This window comes from Loxodonta africana, assembly GCF_030014295.1.
Source record: "Loxodonta africana isolate mLoxAfr1 chromosome 26 unlocalized genomic scaffold, mLoxAfr1.hap2 SUPER_26_unloc_1, whole genome shotgun sequence".
NCBI classification, from domain to species: domain Eukaryota; kingdom Metazoa; phylum Chordata; class Mammalia; order Proboscidea; family Elephantidae; genus Loxodonta; species Loxodonta africana.
The window spans coordinates 1,149,581-1,174,802 of record NW_026974840.1 but is presented as its reverse complement, the minus strand read 5'-3'; positions in this window follow the sequence as shown (position 1 = coordinate 1,174,802).

Below are 25,222 nucleotides of genomic sequence, written 5' to 3'. Positions count from 1 at the left end.
ACGAATAATTCCGCTGCTGCTTTCTATGCTGAAGACCTCCCCCCGCCGGGTCGGATGGGTAGAGAACATTGACCCACACCTGCCGGGGGCCTTTCCTGGGACTGAAGATCCCAACATGGTCTCAACGTCGTCACCCTCTCAGCACACACCTTTCCTGCACACATAATGCTGCCTTTCTCCGTCAGGGCCTTATCCTACCAGGAAAAAAAGCAAGCCGCTCAAAAAGGCCGATGCCAGGGAAATCGAGGAAACACCGCCATTTTCCAAATGTTTGCTGTCTACATGTCCCCGCCTCCGGGGCAAGGCCGCGTATGCGGCCAGGCTCCGAAGGCAAGGCCGATATCTTGGCAGTCAGGGCCCCAGCAGTCCAATGGTTTATGGACGTGGGGACACGGATGACCTGTTTGCCGCATACAGGAGGGATCCTTGGGCCCTTCACTGCCTCGCCATTCAGCTCCACGACGTCCACTAGTGGCCCTGGCCTTTGCTTTGGCTGGTGCCCCATTGAACGTGTGCTCCGCAGCCATCTTTCTCCACCCATCACTATCATTCTGCCACCAGGGGATATGTGAGTGTGGGAGTCACCATTTGTCACTGGCAGCAGTGTCACAAATCACCAGACTTCCAGGTACCAGCTGACCTAGGCTGCCTTCTGCCCCAGGCAAGATCCCGATTCCTATATCCCAGATGCTGACTGACACCTGGGCACTGGGGAACATTCATTTTGATCAACACAGAGGTCTGAGTGAGGGTCAGCGGGCCCGGTAGCTGAAGTCAAGGCCAGGTGGGCGGGGCTGAGGCTTCTTGGCCATCACCATGGAGACAGTCCCCCCACCGGAAGAGTGGGCGGATCTTAAGATGGGCCTGGTGACAAGACTCAGCCAATGGCAGAGATCCGGCCCGCCAGGCAGATGACACAGAGCCCTCCACTGTGACCCATGACACCTAGTGGCCACAGGATTTGAGCACACCCTGGGAAAGCCTACGCAGGCACAAGGGAGCCCCTGGTGCAGACTGCTTCAGGCCATTGGCAGAGCAGGCCAGGTACCTCTTTCCCACTTTCCTGAGGATAGCAGTACGCAAGGCATCCCCACTCAGCACCTCTTGCCTCTCTCTGGATGTGTTCCTTCTCTGAAATCTCTTCCTTCTCCCCCTTGTCACTTGACACCTTGGAGTGCCTGACAGAGGGCCTAGAGATGAAAGAGCAAAGGGGGAAGGCCTCTGGCTCTCCTGCTTGCCCATGGGTAGAGAAGATCTGCTGGTCTATCTGGAAGGTCTAGAGAGTAGCCATTGACTGGGGACCTGCATCACGGGCTGATCCTGGCCAGGTGAAGCTTGCTGACATGTGGCAGCCTCTCCGGAGACTACTAATTCCGCTCATAACATTGTATGCAAATACCCGGCTGAGTGCCACGGGCAGAAAACATTGACACATACCTGCCAGAGGCCTATCCTGGGTCTGAAGAGTCCACCCTGGTCTCCAGCGACTCATCATCTCAGCACACACTTTGCCTGCACACATGGAATCCGCCTCTCTCCACGAATGCCTTCTCCGGCTAGGAAACACACGATGTCACTCAGCCAAAGGAGAGCACAGGCAAAGTCAACCGAAGCCCCCATCTTCAAGAGTTTGCCCTCTGCTGGGCCACAGCCTCCGCTGGCACAGTGCATGTGTGTCACTTCTCCGAGGATAAGGCCGAAATCCGGGCATCCAGGGCCCCAGCAGTCCAGGGTCTGCGCATGGCCGCATATGGATCACCTCTTTGCCACGTACAGGAGGGAGGCCTGGGCCCTAGACTGGCTCTGCTAGAGCTCCACGACCTCAGCTATTTTCCCTCACCTTTGGCCCGTGCCCTCGTGACTGTGTGATCCCTAGTGACACTTCTTCTCCGACCACTCTGAATCCGCCACCTGCGGATACTTGAGCATGAAGATGAACATCTGTCACTGCCTGCAGTGTCACAGGTCACTAGGTGTCTAGGCTCAGGCTGACGAAGGCTGTCTTCTGCCCAGGCAAGGAGCCTAATCCTTCAAAGGCAATGAGGACATGCGGTCATTGGCCGACATTCTTTCTTTCATCCACACAGCGGTCTAGATGAGGGGAAAGAGGCCAGGTAGGCCAGCTGAAGGCTGAGTGCGGGGCCTAAGGCTTCTTTCCCAATCACCATGGAGACGGCCACCGGAAGGCTGGCCGGAACTTCTCACGGGGACGGGTCACAAACACTGAGCCAATAGGAGAGGTCCAGCCTAACCGGCCAGTTCCGCAGAGCCCTCCATTTCACCCACGGACACACAACGGCCCCTTCTGTTTTGGGCCACAAATTCGAGGCCACCCAGGGAATCACTTCACACTAGGCAGCCCCTCATGTGGACACGTTCGACACACTCGGCCAGCAGGCAGCTACCTCTTTTCCACTTACGCTACCATATCAGTAGGCAAGGCGCCCTTCCTCAGCATCTATGGCCCCTCTCTGGATGTGTTCATTCAGAGAAATCTCTTCCTTCTACCCCTGAGACACATCACAAGTATGAGGGGCCTGAGAGAGAGCCTAGACATGAAACGGGGGAGGCTTCTGGCTGTACTGCTTCCCCGTGGGGAGAGAATAGCAGGTAGTCTCTCTGGAAGGTCTTAGCTTCTGTTGCTTGACATGGGCGATACAGTAGGGGCGGACCCTGGCCAGGCGGAGCTTGTGGGCAGACGCAACCTCTCCGGCGACGAATAATTCCGCTGCTGCTTTCTATGCTGAAGACCTCCCCCCGCCGGGTCGGATGGGTAGAGAACATTGACCCACACCTGCCGGGGGCCTTTCCTGGGACTGAAGATCCCAACATGGTCTCAACGTCGTCACCCTCTCAGCACACACCTTTCCTGCACACATAATGCTGCCTTTCTCCGTCAGGGCCTTATCCTACCAGGAAAAAAAGCAAGCCGCTCAAAAAGGCCGATGCCAGGGAAATCGAGGAAACACCGCCATTTTCCAAATGTTTGCTGTCTACATGTCCCCGCCTCCGGGGCAAGGCCGCGTATGCGGCCAGGCTCCGAAGGCAAGGCCGATACCTGGGCAGTCAGGGCCCCAGCAGTCCAATGGTTTATGGACGTGGGGACACGGATGACCTGTTTGCCGCATACAGGAGGGATCCTTGGGCCCTTCACTGCCTCGCCATTCAGCTCCACAACGTCCACTAGTGGCCCTGGCCTTTGCTTTGGCTGGTGCCCCATTGAACGTGTGCTCCGCAGCCATCTTTCTCCACCCATCACTATCATTCTGCCACCAGGGGATATGTGAGTGTGGGAGTCACCATTTGTCACTGGCAGCAGTGTCACAAATCAGCAGACTTCCAGGTACCAGCTGACCTAGGCTGCCTTCTGCCCCAGGCAAGATCCCGATTCCTATATCCCAGATGCTGACTGACACCTGGGCACTGGGGAACATTCATTTTGATCAACACAGAGGTCTGAGTGAGGGTCAGCGGGCCCGGTAGCTGAAGTCAAGGCCAGGTGGGCGGGGCTGAGGCTTCTTGGCCATCACCATGGAGACAGTCCCCCCACCGGAAGAGTGGGCGGACCTTAAGATGGGCCTGGTGACAAGACTCAGCCAATGGCAGAGATCCGGCCCACCAGGCAGATGACACAGCCCTCCACTGTGACCCATGACACCTAGTGGCCACAGGATTTGAGTACACCCTGGGAAAGCCTACGCAGGCACAAGGGAGCCCCTGGTGCGGACTGCTTCAGGCCATTGGCAGAGCAGGCCAGGTACCTCTTTCCCACTTTCCTGAGGATAGCAGTACGCAAGGCATCCCCACTCAGCACCTCTTGCCTCTCTCTGGATGTGTTCCTTCTCTGAAATCTCTTCCTTCTCCCCCTTGTCACTTGACACCTTGGAGTGCCTGACAGAGGGCCTAGAGATGAAAGAGCAAAGGGGGAAGGCCTCTGGCTCCCCTGCTTGCCTATGGGTAGAGAAGATCTGCTAGTCTATCTGGAAGGTCTAGAGAGTAGCCATTGACTGGGGACCTGCATCACGGGCTGATCCTGGCCAGGTGAAGCTTGCTGACATGTGGCAGCCTCTCCGGAGACTACTAATTCCGCTCATAACATTGTATGCAAATACCCGGCTGAGTGCCACGGGCAGAAAACATTGACACATACCTGCCAGAGGCCTATCCTGGGTCTGAAGAGTCCACCCTGGTCTCCAGCGACTCATCATCTCAGCACACACTTTGCCTGCACGCATGGAATCCGCCTCTCTCCACGAATGCCTTCTCCTGCTAGGAAACACACGATGTCACTCAGCCAAAGGAGAGCACAGGCAAAGTCAACCGAAGCCCCCATCTTCAAGAGTTTGCCCTCTGCTGGGCCACAGCCTCCGCTGGCACAGTGCATGTGTGTCACTTCTCCGAGGATAAGGCCGAAATCCGGGCATCCAGGGCCCCAGCAGTCCAGGGTCTGCGCATGGCCGCATATGGATCACCTCTTTGCCACGTACAGGAGGGAGGCCTGGGCCCTAGACTGGCTCTGCTAGAGCTCCACGACCTCAGCTATTTTCCCTCACCTTTGGCCCGTGTCCTCGTGACTGTGTGATCCCTAGTGACACTTCTTCTCCGACCACTCTGAATCCGCCACCTGCGGATACTTGAGCATGAAGATGAACATCTGTCACTGCCTGCAGTGTCACAGGTCACTAGGTGTCTAGGCTCAGGCTGACGATGGCTGTCTTCTGCCCAGGCAAGGAGCCTAATCCTTCAAAGGCAATGAGGACATGCGGTCATTGGCCGACATTCTTTCTTTCATCCACACAGCGGTCTAGATGAGGGGAAAGAGGCCAGGTAGGCCAGCTGAAGGCTGAGTGCGGGGCCTAAGGCTTCTTTCCCAATCACCATGGAGACGGCCACCGGAAGGCTGGCCGGAACTTCTCACGGGGACGGGTCACAAACACTGAGCCAATAGGAGAGGTCCAGCCTAACCGGCCAGTTCCGCAGAGCCCTCCATTTCACCCACGGACACACAACGGCCCCTTCTGTTTTGGGCCACAAATTCGAGGCCACCCAGGGAATCACTTCACACTAGGCAGCCCCTCATGTGGACACGTTCGACACACTCGGCCAGCAGGCAGCTACCTCTTTTCCACTTACGCTACCATATCAGTAGGCAAGGCGCCCTTCCTCAGCATCTATGGCCCCTCTCTGGATGTGTTCATTCAGAGAAATCTCTTCCTTCTACCCCTGAGACACATCACAAGTATGAGGGGCCTGAGAGAGAGCCTAGACATGAAACGGGGGAGGCTTCTGGCTGTACTGCTTCCCCGTGGGGAGAGAATAGCAGGTAGTCTCTCTGGAAGGTCTTAGCTTCTGTTGCTTGACATGGGCGATACAGTAGGGGCGGACCCTGGCCAGGCGGAGCTTGTGGGCAGACGCAACCTCTCCGGCGACGAATAATTCCGCTGCTGCTTTCTATGCTGAAGACCTCCCCCCGCCGGGTGGGATGGGTAGAGAACATTGACCCACACCTGCCGGGGGCCTTTCCTGGGACTGAAGATCCCAACATGGTCTCAACGTCGTCACCCTCTCAGCACACACCTTTCCTGCACACATAATGCTGCCTTTCTCCGTCAGGGCCTTATCCTACCAGGAAAAAAAGCAAGCCGCTCAAAAAGGCCGATGCCAGGGAAATCGAGGAAACACCGCCATTTTCCAAATGTTTGCTGTCTACATGTCCCCGCCTCCGGGGCAAGGCCGCGTATGGGGCCAGGCTCCGAAGGCAAGGCCGATATCTTGGCAGTCAGGGCCCCAGCAGTCCAATGGTTTATGGACGTGGGGACACGGATGACCTGTTTGCCGCATACAGGAGGGATCCTTGGGCCCTTCACTGCCTCGCCATTCAGCTCCACGACGTCCACTACTGGCCCTGGCCTTTGCTTTGGCTGGTGCCCCATTGAACGTGTGCTCCGCAGCCATCTTTCTCCACCCATCACTATCATTCTGCCACCAGGGGATATGTGAGTGTGGGAGTCACCATTTGTCACTGGCAGCAGTGTCACAAATCAGCAGACTTCCAGGTACCAGCTGACCTAGGCTGCCTTCTGCCCCAGGCAAGATCCCGATTCCTATATCCCAGATGCTGACTGACACCTGGGCACTGGGGAACATTCATTTTGATCAACACAGAGGTCTGAGTGAGGGTCAGCGGGCCCGGTAGCTGAAGTCAAGGCCAGGTGGGCGGGGCTGAGGCTTCTTGGCCATCACCATGGAGACAGTCCCCCCACCGGAAGAGTGGGCGGACCTTAAGATGGGCCTGGTGACAAGACTCAGCCAATGGCAGAGATCCGGCCCACCAGGCAGATGACACAGCCCTCCACTGTGACCCATGACACCTAGTGGCCACAGGATTTGAGTACACCCTGGGAAAGCCTACGCAGGCACAAGGGAGCCCCTGGTGCGGACTGCTTCAGGCCATTGGCAGAGCAGGCCAGGTACCTCTTTCCCACTTTCCTGAGGATAGCAGTACGCAAGGCATCCCCACTCAGCACCTCTTGCCTCTCTCTGGATGTGTTCCTTCTCTGAAATCTCTTCCTTCTCCCCCTTGTCACTTGACACCTTGGAGTGCCTGACAGAGGGCCTAGAGATGAAAGAGCAAAGGGGGAAGGCCTCTGGCTCCCCTGCTTGCCTATGGGTAGAGAAGATCTGCTAGTCTATCTGGAAGGTCTAGAGAGTAGCCATTGACTGGGGACCTGCATCACGGGCTGATCCTGGCCAGGTGAAGCTTGCTGACATGTGGCAGCCTCTCCGGAGACTACTAATTCCGCTCATAACATTGTATGCAAATACCCGGCTGAGTGCCACGGGCAGAAAACATTGACACATACCTGCCAGAGGCCTATCCTGGGTCTGAAGAGTCCACCCTGGTCTCCAGCGACTCATCATCTCAGCACACACTTTGCCTGCACGCATGGAATCCGCCTCTCTCCACGAATGCCTTCTCCTGCTAGGAAACACACGATGTCACTCAGCCAAAGGAGAGCACAGGCAAAGTCAACCGAAGCCCCCATCTTCAAGAGTTTGCCCTCTGCTGGGCCACAGCCTCCGCTGGCACAGTGCATGTGTGTCACTTCTCCGAGGATAAGGCCGAAATCCGGGCATCCAGGGCCCCAGCAGTCCAGGGTCTGCGCATGGCCGCATATGGATCACCTCTTTGCCACGTACAGGAGGGAGGCCTGGGCCCTAGACTGGCTCTGCTAGAGCTCCACGACCTCAGCTATTTTCCCTCACCTTTGGCCCGTGTCCTCGTGACTGTGTGATCCCTAGTGACACTTCTTCTCCGACCACTCTGAATCCGCCACCTGCGGATACTTGAGCATGAAGATGAACATCTGTCACTGCCTGCAGTGTCACAGGTCACTAGGTGTCTAGGCTCAGGCTGACGATGGCTGTCTTCTGCCCAGGCAAGGAGCCTAATCCTTCAAAGGCAATGAGGACATGCGGTCATTGGCCGACATTCTTTCTTTCATCCACACAGCGGTCTAGATGAGGGGAAAGAGGCCAGGTAGGCCAGCTGAAGGCTGAGTGCGGGGCCTAAGGCTTCTTTCCCAATCACCATGGAGACGGCCACCGGAAGGCTGGCCGGAACTTCTCACGGGGACGGGTCACAAACACTGAGCCAATAGGAGAGGTCCAGCCTAACCGGCCAGTTCCGCAGAGCCCTCCATTTCACCCACGGACACACAACGGCCCCTTCTGTTTTGGGCCACAAATTCGAGGCCACCCAGGGAATCACTTCACACTAGGCAGCCCCTCATGTGGACACGTTCGACACACTCGGCCAGCAGGCAGCTACCTCTTTTCCACTTACGCTACCATATCAGTAGGCAAGGCGCCCTTCCTCAGCATCTATGGCCCCTCTCTGGATGTGTTCATTCAGAGAAATCTCTTCCTTCTACCCCTGAGACACATCACAAGTATGAGGGGCCTGAGAGAGAGCCTAGACATGAAACGGGGGAGGCTTCTGGCTGTACTGCTTCCCCGTGGGGAGAGAATAGCAGGTAGTCTCTCTGGAAGGTCTTAGCTTCTGTTGCTTGACATGGGCGATACAGTAGGGGCGGACCCTGGCCAGGCGGAGCTTGTGGGCAGACGCAACCTCTCCGGCGACGAATAATTCCGCTGCTGCTTTCTATGCTGAAGACCTCCCCCCGCCGGGTGGGATGGGTAGAGAACATTGACCCACACCTGCCGGGGGCCTTTCCTGGGACTGAAGATCCCAACATGGTCTCAACGTCGTCACCCTCTCAGCACACACCTTTCCTGCACACATAATGCTGCCTTTCTCCGTCAGGGCCTTATCCTACCAGGAAAAAAAGCAAGCCGCTCAAAAAGGCCGATGCCAGGGAAATCGAGGAAACACCGCCATTTTCCAAATGTTTGCTGTCTACATGTCCCCGCCTCCGGGGCAAGGCCGCGTATGGGGCCAGGCTCCGAAGGCAAGGCCGATATCTTGGCAGTCAGGGCCCCAGCAGTCCAATGGTTTATGGACGTGGGGACACGGATGACCTGTTTGCCGCATACAGGAGGGATCCTTGGGCCCTTCACTGCCTCGCCATTCAGCTCCACGACGTCCACTACTGGCCCTGGCCTTTGCTTTGGCTGGTGCCCCATTGAACGTGTGCTCCGCAGCCATCTTTCTCCACCCATCACTATCATTCTGCCACCAGGGGATATGTGAGTGTGGGAGTCACCATTTGTCACTGGCAGCAGTGTCACAAATCACCAGACTTCCAGGTACCAGCTGACCTAGGCTGCCTTCTGCCCCAGGCAAGATCCCGATTCCTATATCCCAGATGCTGACTGACACCTGGGCACTGGGGAACATTCATTTTGATCAACACAGAGGTCTGAGTGAGGGTCAGCGGGCCCGGTAGCTGAAGTCAAGGCCAGGTGGGCGGGGCTGAGGCTTCTTGGCCATCACCATGGAGACAGTCCCCCCACCGGAAGAGTGGGCGGATCTTAAGATGGGCCTGGTGACAAGACTCAGCCAATGGCAGAGATCCGGCCCGCCAGGCAGATGACACAGAGCCCTCCACTGTGACCCATGACACCTAGTGGCCACAGGATTTGAGCACACCCTGGGAAAGCCTACGCAGGCACAAGGGAGCCCCTGGTGCAGACTGCTTCAGGCCATTGGCAGAGCAGGCCAGGTACCTCTTTCCCACTTTCCTGAGGATAGCAGTACGCAAGGCATCCCCACTCAGCACCTCTTGCCTCTCTCTGGATGTGTTCCTTCTCTGAAATCTCTTCCTTCTCCCCCTTGTCACTTGACACCTTGGAGTGCCTGACAGAGGGCCTAGAGATGAAAGAGCAAAGGGGGAAGGCCTCTGGCTCTCCTGCTTGCCCATGGGTAGAGAAGATCTGCTGGTCTATCTGGAAGGTCTAGAGAGTAGCCATTGACTGGGGACCTGCATCACGGGCTGATCCTGGCCAGGTGAAGCTTGCTGACATGTGGCAGCCTCTCCGGAGACTACTAATTCCGCTCATAACATTGTATGCAAATACCCGGCTGAGTGCCACGGGCAGAAAACATTGACACATACCTGCCAGAGGCCTATCCTGGGTCTGAAGAGTCCACCCTGGTCTCCAGCGACTCATCATCTCAGCACACACTTTGCCTGCACACATGGAATCCGCCTCTCTCCACGAATGCCTTCTCCGGCTAGGAAACACACGATGTCACTCAGCCAAAGGAGAGCACAGGCAAAGTCAACCGAAGCCCCCATCTTCAAGAGTTTGCCCTCTGCTGGGCCACAGCCTCCGCTGGCACAGTGCATGTGTGTCACTTCTCCGAGGATAAGGCCGAAATCCGGGCATCCAGGGCCCCAGCAGTCCAGGGTCTGCGCATGGCCGCATATGGATCACCTCTTTGCCACGTACAGGAGGGAGGCCTGGGCCCTAGACTGGCTCTGCTAGAGCTCCACGACCTCAGCTATTTTCCCTCACCTTTGGCCCGTGCCCTCGTGACTGTGTGATCCCTAGTGACACTTCTTCTCCGACCACTCTGAATCCGCCACCTGCGGATACTTGAGCATGAAGATGAACATCTGTCACTGCCTGCAGTGTCACAGGTCACTAGGTGTCTAGGCTCAGGCTGACGAAGGCTGTCTTCTGCCCAGGCAAGGAGCCTAATCCTTCAAAGGCAATGAGGACATGCGGTCATTGGCCGACATTCTTTCTTTCATCCACACAGCGGTCTAGATGAGGGGAAAGAGGCCAGGTAGGCCAGCTGAAGGCTGAGTGCGGGGCCTAAGGCTTCTTTCCCAATCACCATGGAGACGGCCACCGGAAGGCTGGCCGGAACTTCTCACGGGGACGGGTCACAAACACTGAGCCAATAGGAGAGGTCCAGCCTAACCGGCCAGTTCCGCAGAGCCCTCCATTTCACCCACGGACACACAACGGCCCCTTCTGTTTTGGGCCACAAATTCGAGGCCACCCAGGGAATCACTTCACACTAGGCAGCCCCTCATGTGGACACGTTCGACACACTCGGCCAGCAGGCAGCTACCTCTTTTCCACTTACGCTACCATATCAGTAGGCAAGGCGCCCTTCCTCAGCATCTATGGCCCCTCTCTGGATGTGTTCATTCAGAGAAATCTCTTCCTTCTACCCCTGAGACACATCACAAGTATGAGGGGCCTGAGAGAGAGCCTAGACATGAAACGGGGGAGGCTTCTGGCTGTACTGCTTCCCCGTGGGGAGAGAAGAGCAGGTAGTCTCTCTGGAAGGTCTTAGCTTCTGTTGCTTGACATGGGCGATACAGTAGGGGCGGACCCTGGCCAGGCGGAGCTTGTGGGCAGACGCAACCTCTCCGGCGACGAATAATTCCGCTGCTGCTTTCTATGCTGAAGACCTCCCCCCGCCGGGTCGGATGGGTAGAGAACATTGACCCACACCTGCCGGGGGCCTTTCCTGGGACTGAAGATCCCAACATGGTCTCAACGTCGTCACCCTCTCAGCACACACCTTTCCTGCACACATAATGCTGCCTTTCTCCGTCAGGGCCTTATCCTACCAGGAAAAAAAGCAAGCCGCTCAAAAAGGCCGATGCCAGGGAAATCGAGGAAACACCGCCATTTTCCAAATGTTTGCTGTCTACATGTCCCCGCCTCTGGGGCAAGGCCGCGTATGGGGCCAGGCTCCGAAGGCAAGGCCGATACCTGGGCAGTCAGGGCCCCAGCAGTCCAATGGTTTATGGACGTGGGGACACGGATGACCTGTTTGCCGCATACAGGAGGGATCCTTGGGCCCTTCACTGCCTCGCCATTCAGCTCCACAACGTCCACTAGTGGCCCTGGCCTTTGCTTTGGCTGGTGCCCCATTGAACGTGTGCTCCGCAGCCATCTTTCTCCACCCATCACTATCATTCTGCCACCAGGGGATATGTGAGTGTGGGAGTCACCATTTGTCACTGGCAGCAGTGTCACAAATCAGCAGACTTCCAGGTACCAGCTGACCTAGGCTGCCTTCTGCCCCAGGCAAGATCCCGATTCCTATATCCCAGATGCTGACTGACACCTGGGCACTGGGGAACATTCATTTTGATCAACACAGAGGTCTGAGTGAGGGTCAGCGGGCCCGGTAGCTGAAGTCAAGGCCAGGTGGGCGGGGCTGAGGCTTCTTGGCCATCACCATGGAGACAGTCCCCCCACCGGAAGAGTGGGCGGACCTTAAGATGGGCCTGGTGACAAGACTCAGCCAATGGCAGAGATCCGGCCCACCAGGCAGATGACACAGCCCTCCACTGTGACCCATGACACCTAGTGGCCACAGGATTTGAGTACACCCTGGGAAAGCCTACGCAGGCACAAGGGAGCCCCTGGTGCGGACTGCTTCAGGCCATTGGCAGAGCAGGCCAGGTACCTCTTTCCCACTTTCCTGAGGATAGCAGTACGCAAGGCATCCCCACTCAGCACCTCTTGCCTCTCTCTGGATGTGTTCCTTCTCTGAAATCTCTTCCTTCTCCCCCTTGTCACTTGACACCTTGGAGTGCCTGACAGAGGGCCTAGAGATGAAAGAGCAAAGGGGGAAGGCCTCTGGCTCCCCTGCTTGCCTATGGGTAGAGAAGATCTGCTAGTCTATCTGGAAGGTCTAGAGAGTAGCCATTGACTGGGGACCTGCATCACGGGCTGATCCTGGCCAGGTGAAGCTTGCTGACATGTGGCAGCCTCTCCGGAGACTACTAATTCCGCTCATAACATTGTATGCAAATACCCGGCTGAGTGCCACGGGCAGAAAACATTGACACATACCTGCCAGAGGCCTATCCTGGGTCTGAAGAGTCCACCCTGGTCTCCAGCGACTCATCATCTCAGCACACACTTTGCCTGCACGCATGGAATCCGCCTCTCTCCACGAATGCCTTCTCCTGCTAGGAAACACACGATGTCACTCAGCCAAAGGAGAGCACAGGCAAAGTCAACCGAAGCCCCCATCTTCAAGAGTTTGCCCTCTGCTGGGCCACAGCCTCCGCTGGCACAGTGCATGTGTGTCACTTCTCCGAGGATAAGGCCGAAATCCGGGCATCCAGGGCCCCAGCAGTCCAGGGTCTGCACATGGCCGCATATGGATCACCTCTTTGCCACGTACAGGAGGGAGGCCTGGGCCCTAGACTGGCTCTGCTAGAGCTCCACGACCTCAGCTATTTTCCCTCACCTTTGGCCCGTGTCCTCGTGACTGTGTGATCCCTAGTGACACTTCTTCTCCGACCACTCTGAATCCGCCACCTGCGGATACTTGAGCATGAAGATGAACATCTGTCACTGCCTGCAGTGTCACAGGTCACTAGGTGTCTAGGCTCAGGCTGACGATGGCTGTCTTCTGCCCAGGCAAGGAGCCTAATCCTTCAAAGGCAATGAGGACATGCGGTCATTGGCCGACATTCTTTCTTTCATCCACACAGCGGTCTAGATGAGGGGAAAGAGGCCAGGTAGGCCAGCTGAAGGCTGAGTGCGGGGCCTAAGGCTTCTTTCCCAATCACCATGGAGACGGCCACCGGAAGGCTGGCCGGAACTTCTCACGGGGACGGGTCACAAACACTGAGCCAATAGGAGAGGTCCAGCCTAACCGGCCAGTTCCGCAGAGCCCTCCATTTCACCCACGGACACACAACGGCCCCTTCTGTTTTGGGCCACAAATTCGAGGCCACCCAGGGAATCACTTCACACTAGGCAGCCCCTCATGTGGACACGTTCGACACACTCGGCCAGCAGGCAGCTACCTCTTTTCCACTTACGCTACCATATCAGTAGGCAAGGCGCCCTTCCTCAGCATCTATGGCCCCTCTCTGGATGTGTTCATTCAGAGAAATCTCTTCCTTCTACCCCTGAGACACATCACAAGTATGAGGGGCCTGAGAGAGAGCCTAGACATGAAACGGGGGAGGCTTCTGGCTGTACTGCTTCCCCGTGGGGAGAGAATAGCAGGTAGTCTCTCTGGAAGGTCTTAGCTTCTGTTGCTTGACATGGGCGATACAGTAGGGGCGGACCCTGGCCAGGCGGAGCTTGTGGGCAGACGCAACCTCTCCGGCGACGAATAATTCCGCTGCTGCTTTCTATGCTGAAGACCTCCCCCCGCCGGGTGGGATGGGTAGAGAACATTGACCCACACCTGCCGGGGGCCTTTCCTGGGACTGAAGATCCCAACATGGTCTCAACGTCGTCACCCTCTCAGCACACACCTTTCCTGCACACATAATGCTGCCTTTCTCCGTCAGGGCCTTATCCTACCAGGAAAAAAAGCAAGCCGCTCAAAAAGGCCGATGCCAGGGAAATCGAGGAAACACCGCCATTTTCCAAATGTTTGCTGTCTACATGTCCCCGCCTCCGGGGCAAGGCCGCGTATGCGGCCAGGCTCCGAAGGCAAGGCCGATATCTTGGCAGTCAGGGCCCCAGCAGTCCAATGGTTTATGGACGTGGGGACACGGATGACCTGTTTGCCGCATACAGGAGGGATCCTTGGGCCCTTCACTGCCTCGCCATTCAGCTCCACGACGTCCACTAGTGGCCCTGGCCTTTGCTTTGGCTGGTGCCCCATTGAACGTGTGCTCCGCAGCCATCTTTCTCCACCCATCACTATCATTCTGCCACCAGGGGATATGTGAGTGTGGGAGTCACCATTTGTCACTGGCAGCAGTGTCACAAATCACCAGACTTCCAGGTACCAGCTGACCTAGGCTGCCTTCTGCCCCAGGCAAGATCCCGATTCCTATATCCCAGATGCTGACTGACACCTGGGCACTGGGGAACATTCATTTTGATCAACACAGAGGTCTGAGTGAGGGTCAGCGGGCCCGGTAGCTGAAGTCAAGGCCAGGTGGGCGGGGCTGAGGCTTCTTGGCCATCACCATGGAGACAGTCCCCCCACCGGAAGAGTGGGCGGATCTTAAGATGGGCCTGGTGACAAGACTCAGCCAATGGCAGAGATCCGGCCCGCCAGGCAGATGACACAGAGCCCTCCACTGTGACCCATGACACCTAGTGGCCACAGGATTTGAGTACACCCTGGGAAAGCCTACGCAGGCACAAGGGAGCCCCTGGTGCAGACTGCTTCAGGCCATTGGCAGAGCAGGCCAGGTACCTCTTTCCCACTTTCCTGAGGATAGCAGTACGCAAGGCATCCCCACTCAGCACCTCTTGCCTCTCTCTGGATGTGTTCCTTCTCTGAAATCTCTTCCTTCTCCCCCTTGTCACTTGACACCTTGGAGTGCCTGACAGAGGGCCTAGAGATGAAAGAGCAAAGGGGGAAGGCCTCTGGCTCTCCTGCTTGCCCATGGGTAGAGAAGATCTGCTGGTCTATCTGGAAGGTCTAGAGAGTAGCCATTGACTGGGGACCTGCATCACGGGCTGATCCTGGCCAGGTGAAGCTTGCTGACATGTGGCAGCCTCTCCGGAGACTACTAATTCCGCTCATAACATTGTATGCAAATACCCGGCTGAGTGCCACGGGCAGAAAACATTGACACATACCTGCCAGAGGCCTATCCTGGGTCTGAAGAGTCCACCCTGGTCTCCAGCGACTCATCATCTCAGCACACACTTTGCCTGCACACATGGAATCCGCCTCTCTCCACGAATGCCTTCTCCGGCTAGGAAACACACGATGTCACTCAGCCAAAGGAGAGCACAGGCAAAGTCAACCGAAGCCCCCATCTTCAAGAGTTTGCCCTCTGCTGGGCCACAGCCTCCGCTGGCACAGTGCATGTGTGTCACTTCTCCGAGGATAAGGCCGAAATCCGGGCATCCAGGGCCCCAGCAGTCCAGGGTCTGCGCATGGCCGCATATGGATCACCTCTTTGCCACGTACAGGAGGGAGGCCTGGGCCCTAGACTGGCTCTGCTAGAGCTCCACGACCTCAGCTATTTTCCCTCACCTTTGGCCCGTGCCCTCGTGACTGTGTGATCCCTAGTGACACTTCTTCTCCGACCACTCTGAATCCGCCACCTGCGGGTACTTGAGCATGAAGATGAACATCTGTCACTGCCTGCAGTGTCACAGGTCACTAGGTGTCTAGGCTCAGGCTGACGAAGGCTGTCTTCTGCCCAGGCAAGGAGCCTAATCCTTCAAAGGCAATGAGGACATGCGGTCATTGGCCGACATTCTTTCTTTCATCCACACAGCGGTCTAGATGAGGGGAAAGAGGCCAGGTAGGCCAGCTGAAGGCTGAGTGCGGGGCCTAAGGCTTCTTTCCCAATCACCATGGAGACGGCCACCGGAAGGCTGGCCGGAACTTCTCACGGGGACGGGTCACAAACACTGAGCCAATAGGAGAGGTCCAGCCTAACCGGCCAGTTCCGCAGAGCCCTCCATTTCACCCACGGACACACAACGGCCCCTTCTGTTTTGGGCCACAAATTCGAGGCCACCCAGGGAATCACTTCACACTAGGCAGCCCCTCATGTGGACACGTTCGACACACTCGGCCAGCAGGCAGCTACCTCTTTTCCACTTACGCTACCATATCAGTAGGCAAGGCGCCCTTCCTCAGCATCTATGGCCCCTCTCTGGATGTGTTCATTCAGAGAAATCTCTTCCTTCTACCCCTGAGACACATCACAAGTATGAGGGGCCTGAGAGAGAGCCTAGACATGAAACGGGGGAGGCTTCTGGCTGTACTGCTTCCCCGTGGGGAGAGAATAGCAGGTAGTCTCTCTGGAAGGTCTTAGCTTCTGTTGCTTGACATGGGCGATACAGTAGGGGCGGACCCTGGCCAGGCGGAGCTTGTGGGCAGACGCAACCTCTCCGGCGACGAATAATTCCGCTGCTGCTTTCTATGCTGAAGACCTCCCCCCGCCGGGTCGGATGGGTAGAGAACATTGACCCACACCTGCCGGGGGCCTTTCCTGGGACTGAAGATCCCAACATGGTCTCAACGTCGTCACCCTCTCAGCACACACCTTTCCTGCACACATAATGCTGCCTTTCTCCGTCAGGGCCTTATCCTACCAGGAAAAAAAGCAAGCCGCTCAAAAAGGCCGATGCCAGGGAAATCGAGGAAACACCGCCATTTTCCAAATGTTTGCTGTCTACATGTCCCCGCCTCCGGGGCAAGGCCGCGTATGCGGCCAGGCTCCGAAGGCAAGGCCGATACCTGGGCAGTCAGGGCCCCAGCAGTCCAATGGTTTATGGACGTGGGGACACGGATGACCTGTTTGCCGCATACAGGAGGGATCCTTGGGCCCTTCACTGCCTCGCCATTCAGCTCCACAACGTCCACTAGTGGCCCTGGCCTTTGCTTTGGCTGGTGCCCCATTGAACGTGTGCTCCGCAGCCATCTTTCTCCACCCATCACTATCATTCTGCCACCAGGGGATATGTGAGTGTGGGAGTCACCATTTGTCACTGGCAGCAGTGTCACAAATCAGCAGACTTCCAGGTACCAGCTGACCTAGGCTGCCTTCTGCCCCAGGCAAGATCCCGATTCCTATATCCCAGATGCTGACTGACACCTGGGCACTGGGGAACATTCATTTTGATCAACACAGAGGTCTGAGTGAGGGTCAGCGGGCCCGGTAGCTGAAGTCAAGGCCAGGTGGGCGGGGCTGAGGCTTCTTGGCCATCACCATGGAGACAGTCCCCCCACCGGAAGAGTGGGCGGACCTTAAGATGGGCCTGGTGACAAGACTCAGCCAATGGCAGAGATCCGGCCCACCAGGCAGATGACACAGCCCTCCACTGTGACCCATGACACCTAGTGGCCACAGGATTTGAGTACACCCTGGGAAAGCCTACGCAGGCACAAGGGAGCCCCTGGTGCGGACTGCTTCAGGCCATTGGCAGAGCAGGCCAGGTACCTCTTTCCCACTTTCCTGAGGATAGCAGTACGCAAGGCATCCCCACTCAGCACCTCTTGCCTCTCTCTGGATGTGTTCCTTCTCTGAAATCTCTTCCTTCTCCCCCTTGTCACTTGACACCTTGGAGTGCCTGACAGAGGGCCTAGAGATGAAAGAGCAAAGGGGGAAGGCCTCTGGCTCCCCTGCTTGCCTATGGGTAGAGAAGATCTGCTAGTCTATCTGGAAGGTCTAGAGAGTAGCCATTGACTGGGGACCTGCATCACGGGCTGATCCTGGCCAGGTGAAGCTTGCTGACATGTGGCAGCCTCTCCGGAGACTACTAATTCCGCTCATAACATTGTATGCAAATACCCGGCTGAGTGCCACGGGCAGAAAACATTGACACATACCTGCCAGAGGCCTATCCTGGGTCTGAAGAGTCCACCCTGGTCTCCAGCGACTCATCATCTCAGCACACACTTTGCCTGCACGCATGGAATCCGCCTCTCTCCACGAATGCCTTCTCCTGCTAGGAAACACACGATGTCACTCAGCCAAAGGAGAGCACAGGCAAAGTCAACCGAAGCCCCCATCTTCAAGAGTTTGCCCTCTGCTGGGCCACAGCCTCCGCTGGCACAGTGCATGTGTGTCACTTCTCCGAGGATAAGGCCGAAATCCGGGCATCCAGGGCCCCAGCAGTCCAGGGTCTGCGCATGGCCGCATATGGATCACCTCTTTGCCACGTACAGGAGGGAGGCCTGGGCCCTAGACTGGCTCTGCTAGAGCTCCACGACCTCAGCTATTTTCCCTCACCTTTGGCCCGTGTCCTCGTGACTGTGTGATCCCTAGTGACACTTCTTCTCCGACCACTCTGAATCCGCCACCTGCGGATACTTGAGCATGAAGATGAACATCTGTCACTGCCTGCAGTGTCACAGGTCACTAGGTGTCTAGGCTCAGGCTGACGATGGCTGTCTTCTGCCCAGGCAAGGAGCCTAATCCTTCAAAGGCAATGAGGACATGCGGTCATTGGCCGACATTCTTTCTTTCATCCACACAGCGGTCTAGATGAGGGGAAAGAGGCCAGGTAGGCCAGCTGAAGGCTGAGTGCGGGGCCTAAGGCTTCTTTCCCAATCACCATGGAGACGGCCACCGGAAGGCTGGCCGGAACTTCTCACGGGGACGGGTCACAAACACTGAGCCAATAGGAGAGGTCCAGCCTAACCGGCCAGTTCCGCAGAGCCCTCCATTTCACCCACGGACACACAACGGCCCCTTCTGTTTTGGGCCACAAATTCGAGGCCACCCAGGGAATCACTTCACACTAGGCAGCCCCTCATGTGGACACGTTCGACACACTCGGCCAGCAGGCAGCTACCTCTTTTCCACTTACGCTACCATATCAGTAGGCAAGGCGCCCTTCCTCAGCATCTATGGCCCCTCTCTGGATGTGTTCATTCAGAGAAATCTCTTCCTTCTACCCCTGAGACACATCACAAGTATGAGGGGCCTGAGAGAGAGCCTAGACATGAAACGGGGGAGGCTTCTGGCTGTACTGCTTCCCCGTGGGGAGAGAAGAGCAGGTAGTCTCTCTGGAAGGTCTTAGCTTCTGTTGCTTGACATGGGCGATACAGTAGGGGCGGACCCTGGCCAGGCGGAGCTTGTGGGCAGACGCAACCTCTCCGGCGACGAATAATTCCGCTGCTGCTTTCTATGCTGAAGACCTCCCCCCGCCGGGTCGGATGGGTAGAGAACATTGACCCACACCTGCCGGGGGCCTTTCCTGGGACTGAAGATCCCAACATGGTCTCAACGTCGTCACCCTCTCAGCACACACCTTTCCTGCACACATAATGCTGCCTTTCTCCGTCAGGGCCTTATCCTACCAGGAAAAAAAGCAAGCCGCTCAAAAAGGCCGATGCCAGGGAAATCGAGGAAACACCGCCATTTTCCAAATGTTTGCTGTCTACATGTCCCCGCCTCCGGGGCAAGGCCGCGTATGCGGCCAGGCTCCGAAGGCAAGGCCGATACCTGGGCAGTCAGGGCCCCAGCAGTCCAATGGTTTATGGACGTGGGGACACGGATGACCTGTTTGCCGCATACAGGAGGGATCCTTGGGCCCTTCACTGCCTCGCCATTCAGCTCCACAACGTCCACTAGTGGCCCTGGCCTTTGCTTTGGCTGGTGCCCCATTGAACGTGTGCTCCGCAGCCATCTTTCTCCACCCATCACTATCATTCTGCCACCAGGGGATATGTGAGTGTGGGAGTCACCATTTGTCACTGGCAGCAGTGTCACAAATCAGCAGACTTCCAGGTACCAGCTGACCTAGGCTGCCTTCTGCCCCAGGCAAGATCCCGATTCCTATATCCCAGATGCTGACTGACACCTGGGCACTGGGGAACATTCATTTTGATCAACACAGAGGTCTGAGTGAGGGTCAGCGGGCCCGGTAGCTGAAGTCAAGGCCAGGTGGGCGGGGCTGAGGCTTCTTGGCCATCACCATGGAGACAGTCCCCCCACCGGAAGAGTGGGCGGACCTTAAGATGGGCCTGGTGACAAGACTCAGCCAATGGCAGAGATCCGGCCCACCAGGCAGATGACACAGAGCCCTCCACTGTGACCCATGACACCTAGTGGCCACAGGATTTGAGTACACCCTGGGAAAGCCTACGCAGGCACAAGGGAGCCCCTGGTGCGGACTGCTTCAGGCCATTGGCAGAGCAGGCCAGGTACCTCTTTCCCACTTTCCTGAGGATAGCAGTACGCAAGGCATCCCCACTCAGCACCTCTTGCCTCTCTCTGGATGTGTTCCTTCTCTGAAATCTCTTCCTTCTCCCCCTTGTCACTTGACACCTTGGAGTGCCTGACAGAGGGCCTAGAGATGAAAGAGCAAAGGGGGAAGGCCTCTGGCTCCCCTGCTTGCCTATGGGTAGAGAAGATCTGCTAGTCTATCTGGAAGGTCTAGAGAGTAGCCATTGACTGGGGACCTGCATCACGGGCTGATCCTGGCCAGGTGAAGCTTGCTGACATGTGGCAGCCTCTCCGGAGACTACTAATTCCGCTCATAACATTGTATGCAAATACCCGGCTGAGTGCCACGGGCAGAAAACATTGACACATACCTGCCAGAGGCCTATCCTGGGTCTGAAGAGTCCACCCTGGTCTCCAGCGACTCATCATCTCAGCACACACTTTGCCTGCACGCATGGAATCCGCCTCTCTCCACGAATGCCTTCTCCTGCTAGGAAACACACGATGTCACTCAGCCAAAGGAGAGCACAGGCAAAGTCAACCGAAGCCCCCATCTTCAAGAGTTTGCCCTCTGCTGGGCCACAGCCTCCGCTGGCACAGTGCATGTGTGTCACTTCTCCGAGGATAAGGCCGAAATCCGGGCATCCAGGGCCCCAGCAGTCCAGGGTCTGCGCATGGCCGCATATGGATCACCTCTTTGCCACGTACAGGAGGGAGGCCTGGGCCCTAGACTGGCTCTGCTAGAGCTCCACGACCTCAGCTATTTTCCCTCACCTTTGGCCCGTGTCCTCGTGACTGTGTGATCCCTAGTGACACTTCTTCTCCGACCACTCTGAATCCGCCACCTGCGGATACTTGAGCATGAAGATGAACATCTGTCACTGCCTGCAGTGTCACAGGTCACTAGGTGTCTAGGCTCAGGCTGACGATGGCTGTCTTCTGCCCAGGCAAGGAGCCTAATCCTTCAAAGGCAATGAGGACATGCGGTCATTGGCCGACATTCTTTCTTTCATCCACACAGCGGTCTAGATGAGGGGAAAGAGGCCAGGTAGGCCAGCTGAAGGCTGAGTGCGGGGCCTAAGGCTTCTTTCCCAATCACCATGGAGACGGCCACCGGAAGGCTGGCCGGAACTTCTCACGGGGACGGGTCACAAACACTGAGCCAATAGGAGAGGTCCAGCCTAACCGGCCAGTTCCGCAGAGCCCTCCATTTCACCCACGGACACACAACGGCCCCTTCTGTTTTGGGCCACAAATTCGAGGCCACCCAGGGAATCACTTCACACTAGGCAGCCCCTCATGTGGACACGTTCGACACACTCGGCCAGCAGGCAGCTACCTCTTTTCCACTTACGCTACCATATCAGTAGGCAAGGCGCCCTTCCTCAGCATCTATGGCCCCTCTCTGGATGTGTTCATTCAGAGAAATCTCTTCCTTCTACCCCTGAGACACATCACAAGTATGAGGGGCCTGAGAGAGAGCCTAGACATGAAACGGGGGAGGCTTCTGGCTGTACTGCTTCCCCGTGGGGAGAGAATAGCAGGTAGTCTCTCTGGAAGGTCTTAGCTTCTGTTGCTTGACATGGGCGATACAGTAGGGGCGGACCCTGGCCAGGCGGAGCTTGTGGGCAGACGCAACCTCTCCGGCGACGAATAATTCCGCTGCTGCTTTCTATGCTGAAGACCTCCCCCCGCCGGGTCGGATGGGTAGAGAACATTGACCCACACCTGCCGGGGGCCTTTCCTGGGACTGAAGATCCCAACATGGTCTCAACGTCGTCACCCTCTCAGCACACACCTTTCCTGCACACATAATGCTGCCTTTCTCCGTCAGGGCCTTATCCTACCAGGAAAAAAAGCAAGCCGCTCAAAAAGGCCGATGCCAGGGAAATCGAGGAAACACCGCCATTTTCCAAATGTTTGCTGTCTACATGTCCCCGCCTCCGGGGCAAGGCCGCGTATGCGGCCAGGCTCCGAAGGCAAGGCCGATACCTGGGCAGTCAGGGCCCCAGCAGTCCAATGGTTTATGGACGTGGGGACACGGATGACCTGTTTGCCGCATACAGGAGGGATCCTTGGGCCCTTCACTGCCTCGCCATTCAGCTCCACAACGTCCACTAGTGGCCCTGGCCTTTGCTTTGGCTGGTGCCCCATTGAACGTGTGCTCCGCAGCCATCTTTCTCCACCCATCACTATCATTCTGCCACCAGGGGATATGTGAGTGTGGGAGTCACCATTTGTCACTGGCAGCAGTGTCACAAATCAGCAGACTTCCAGGTACCAGCTGACCTAGGCTGCCTTCTGCCCCAGGCAAGATCCCGATTCCTATATCCCAGATGCTGACTGACACCTGGGCACTGGGGAACATTCATTTTGATCAACACAGAGGTCTGAGTGAGGGTCAGCGGGCCCGGTAGCTGAAGTCAAGGCCAGGTGGGCGGGGCTGAGGCTTCTTGGCCATCACCATGGAGACAGTCCCCCCACCGGAAGAGTGGGCGGACCTTAAGATGGGCCTGGTGACAAGACTCAGCCAATGGCAGAGATCCGGCCCACCAGGCAGATGACACAGAGCCCTCCACTGTGACCCATGACACCTAGTGGCCACAGGATTTGAGTACACCCTGGGAAAGCCTACGCAGGCACAAGGGAGCCCCTGGTGCGGACTGCTTCAGGCCATTGGCAGAGCAGGCCAGGTACCTCTTTCCCACTTTCCTGAGGATAGCAGTACGCAAGGCATCCCCACTCAGCACCTCTTGCCTCTCTCTGGATGTGTTCCTTCTCTGAAATCTCTTCCTTCTCCCCCTTGTCACTTGACACCTTGGAGTGCCTGACAGAGGGCCTAGAGATGAAAGAGCAAAGGGGGAAGGCCTCTGGCTCCCCTGCTTGCCTATGGGTAGAGAAGATCTGCTAGTCTATCTGGAAGGTCTAGAGAGTAGCCATTGACTGGGGACCTGCATCACGGGCTGATCCTGGCCAGGTGAAGCTTGCTGACATGTGGCAGCCTCTCCGGAGACTACTAATTCCGCTCATAACATTGTATGCAAATACCCGGCTGAGTGCCACGGGCAGAAAACATTGACACATACCTGCCAGAGGCCTATCCTGGGTCTGAAGAGTCCACCCTGGTCTCCAGCGACTCATCATCTCAGCACACACTTTGCCTGCACGCATGGAATCCGCCTCTCTCCACGAATGCCTTCTCCTGCTAGGAAACACACGATGTCACTCAGCCAAAGGAGAGCACAGGCAAAGTCAACCGAAGCCCCCATCTTCAAGAGTTTGCCCTCTGCTGGGCCACAGCCTCCGCTGGCACAGTGCATGTGTGTCACTTCTCCGAGGATAAGGCCGAAATCCGGGCATCCAGGGCCCCAGCAGTCCAGGGTCTGCGCATGGCCGCATATGGATCACCTCTTTGCCACGTACAGGAGGGAGGCCTGGGCCCTAGACTGGCTCTGCTAGAGCTCCACGACCTCAGCTATTTTCCCTCACCTTTGGCCCGTGTCCTCGTGACTGTGTGATCCCTAGTGACACTTCTTCTCCGACCACTCTGAATCCGCCACCTGCGGATACTTGAGCATGAAGATGAACATCTGTCACTGCCTGCAGTGTCACAGGTCACTAGGTGTCTAGGCTCAGGCTGACGATGGCTGTCTTCTGCCCAGGCAAGGAGCCTAATCCTTCAAAGGCAATGAGGACATGCGGTCATTGGCCGACATTCTTTCTTTCATCCACACAGCGGTCTAGATGAGGGGAAAGAGGCCAGGTAGGCCAGCTGAAGGCTGAGTGCGGGGCCTAAGGCTTCTTTCCCAATCACCATGGAGACGGCCACCGGAAGGCTGGCCGGAACTTCTCACGGGGACGGGTCACAAACACTGAGCCAATAGGAGAGGTCCAGCCTAACCGGCCAGTTCCGCAGAGCCCTCCATTTCACCCACGGACACACAACGGCCCCTTCTGTTTTGGGCCACAAATTCGAGGCCACCCAGGGAATCACTTCACACTAGGCAGCCCCTCATGTGGACACGTTCGACACACTCGGCCAGCAGGCAGCTACCTCTTTTCCACTTACGCTACCATATCAGTAGGCAAGGCGCCCTTCCTCAGCATCTATGGCCCCTCTCTGGATGTGTTCATTCAGAGAAATCTCTTCCTTCTACCCCTGAGACACATCACAAGTATGAGGGGCCTGAGAGAGAGCCTAGACATGAAACGGGGGAGGCTTCTGGCTGTACTGCTTCCCCGTGGGGAGAGAATAGCAGGTAGTCTCTCTGGAAGGTCTTAGCTTCTGTTGCTTGACATGGGCGATACAGTAGGGGCGGACCCTGGCCAGGCGGAGCTTGTGGGCAGACGCAACCTCTCCGGCGACGAATAATTCCGCTGCTGCTTTCTATGCTGAAGACCTCCCCCCGCCGGGTCGGATGGGTAGAGAACATTGACCCACACCTGCCGGGGGCCTTTCCTGGGACTGAAGATCCCAACATGGTCTCAACGTCGTCACCCTCTCAGCACACACCTTTCCTGCACACATAATGCTGCCTTTCTCCGTCAGGGCCTTATCCTACCAGGAAAAAAAGCAAGCCGCTCAAAAAGGCCGATGCCAGGGAAATCGAGGAAACACCGCCATTTTCCAAATGTTTGCTGTCTACATGTCCCCGCCTCCGGGGCAAGGCCGCGTATGCGGCCAGGCTCCGAAGGCAAGGCCGATATCTTGGCAGTCAGGGCCCCAGCAGTCCAATGGTTTATGGATGTGGGGACACGGATGACCTGTTTGCCGCATACAGGAGGGATCCTTGGGCCCTTCACTGCCTCGCCATTCAGCTCCACGACGTCCACTAGTGGCCCTGGCCTTTGCTTTGGCTGGTGCCCCATTGAACGTGTGCTCCGCAGCCATCTTTCTCCACCCATCACTATCATTCTGCCACCAGGGGATATGTGAGTGTGGGAGTCACCATTTGTCACTGGCAGCAGTGTCACAAATCAGCAGACTTCCAGGTACCAGCTGACCTAGGCTGCCTTCTGCCCCAGGCAAGATCCCGATTCCTATATCCCAGATGCTGACTGACACCTGGGCACTGGGGAACATTCATTTTGATCAACACAGAGGTCTGAGTGAGGGTCAGCGGGCCCGGTAGCTGAAGTCAAGGCCAGGTGGGCGGGGC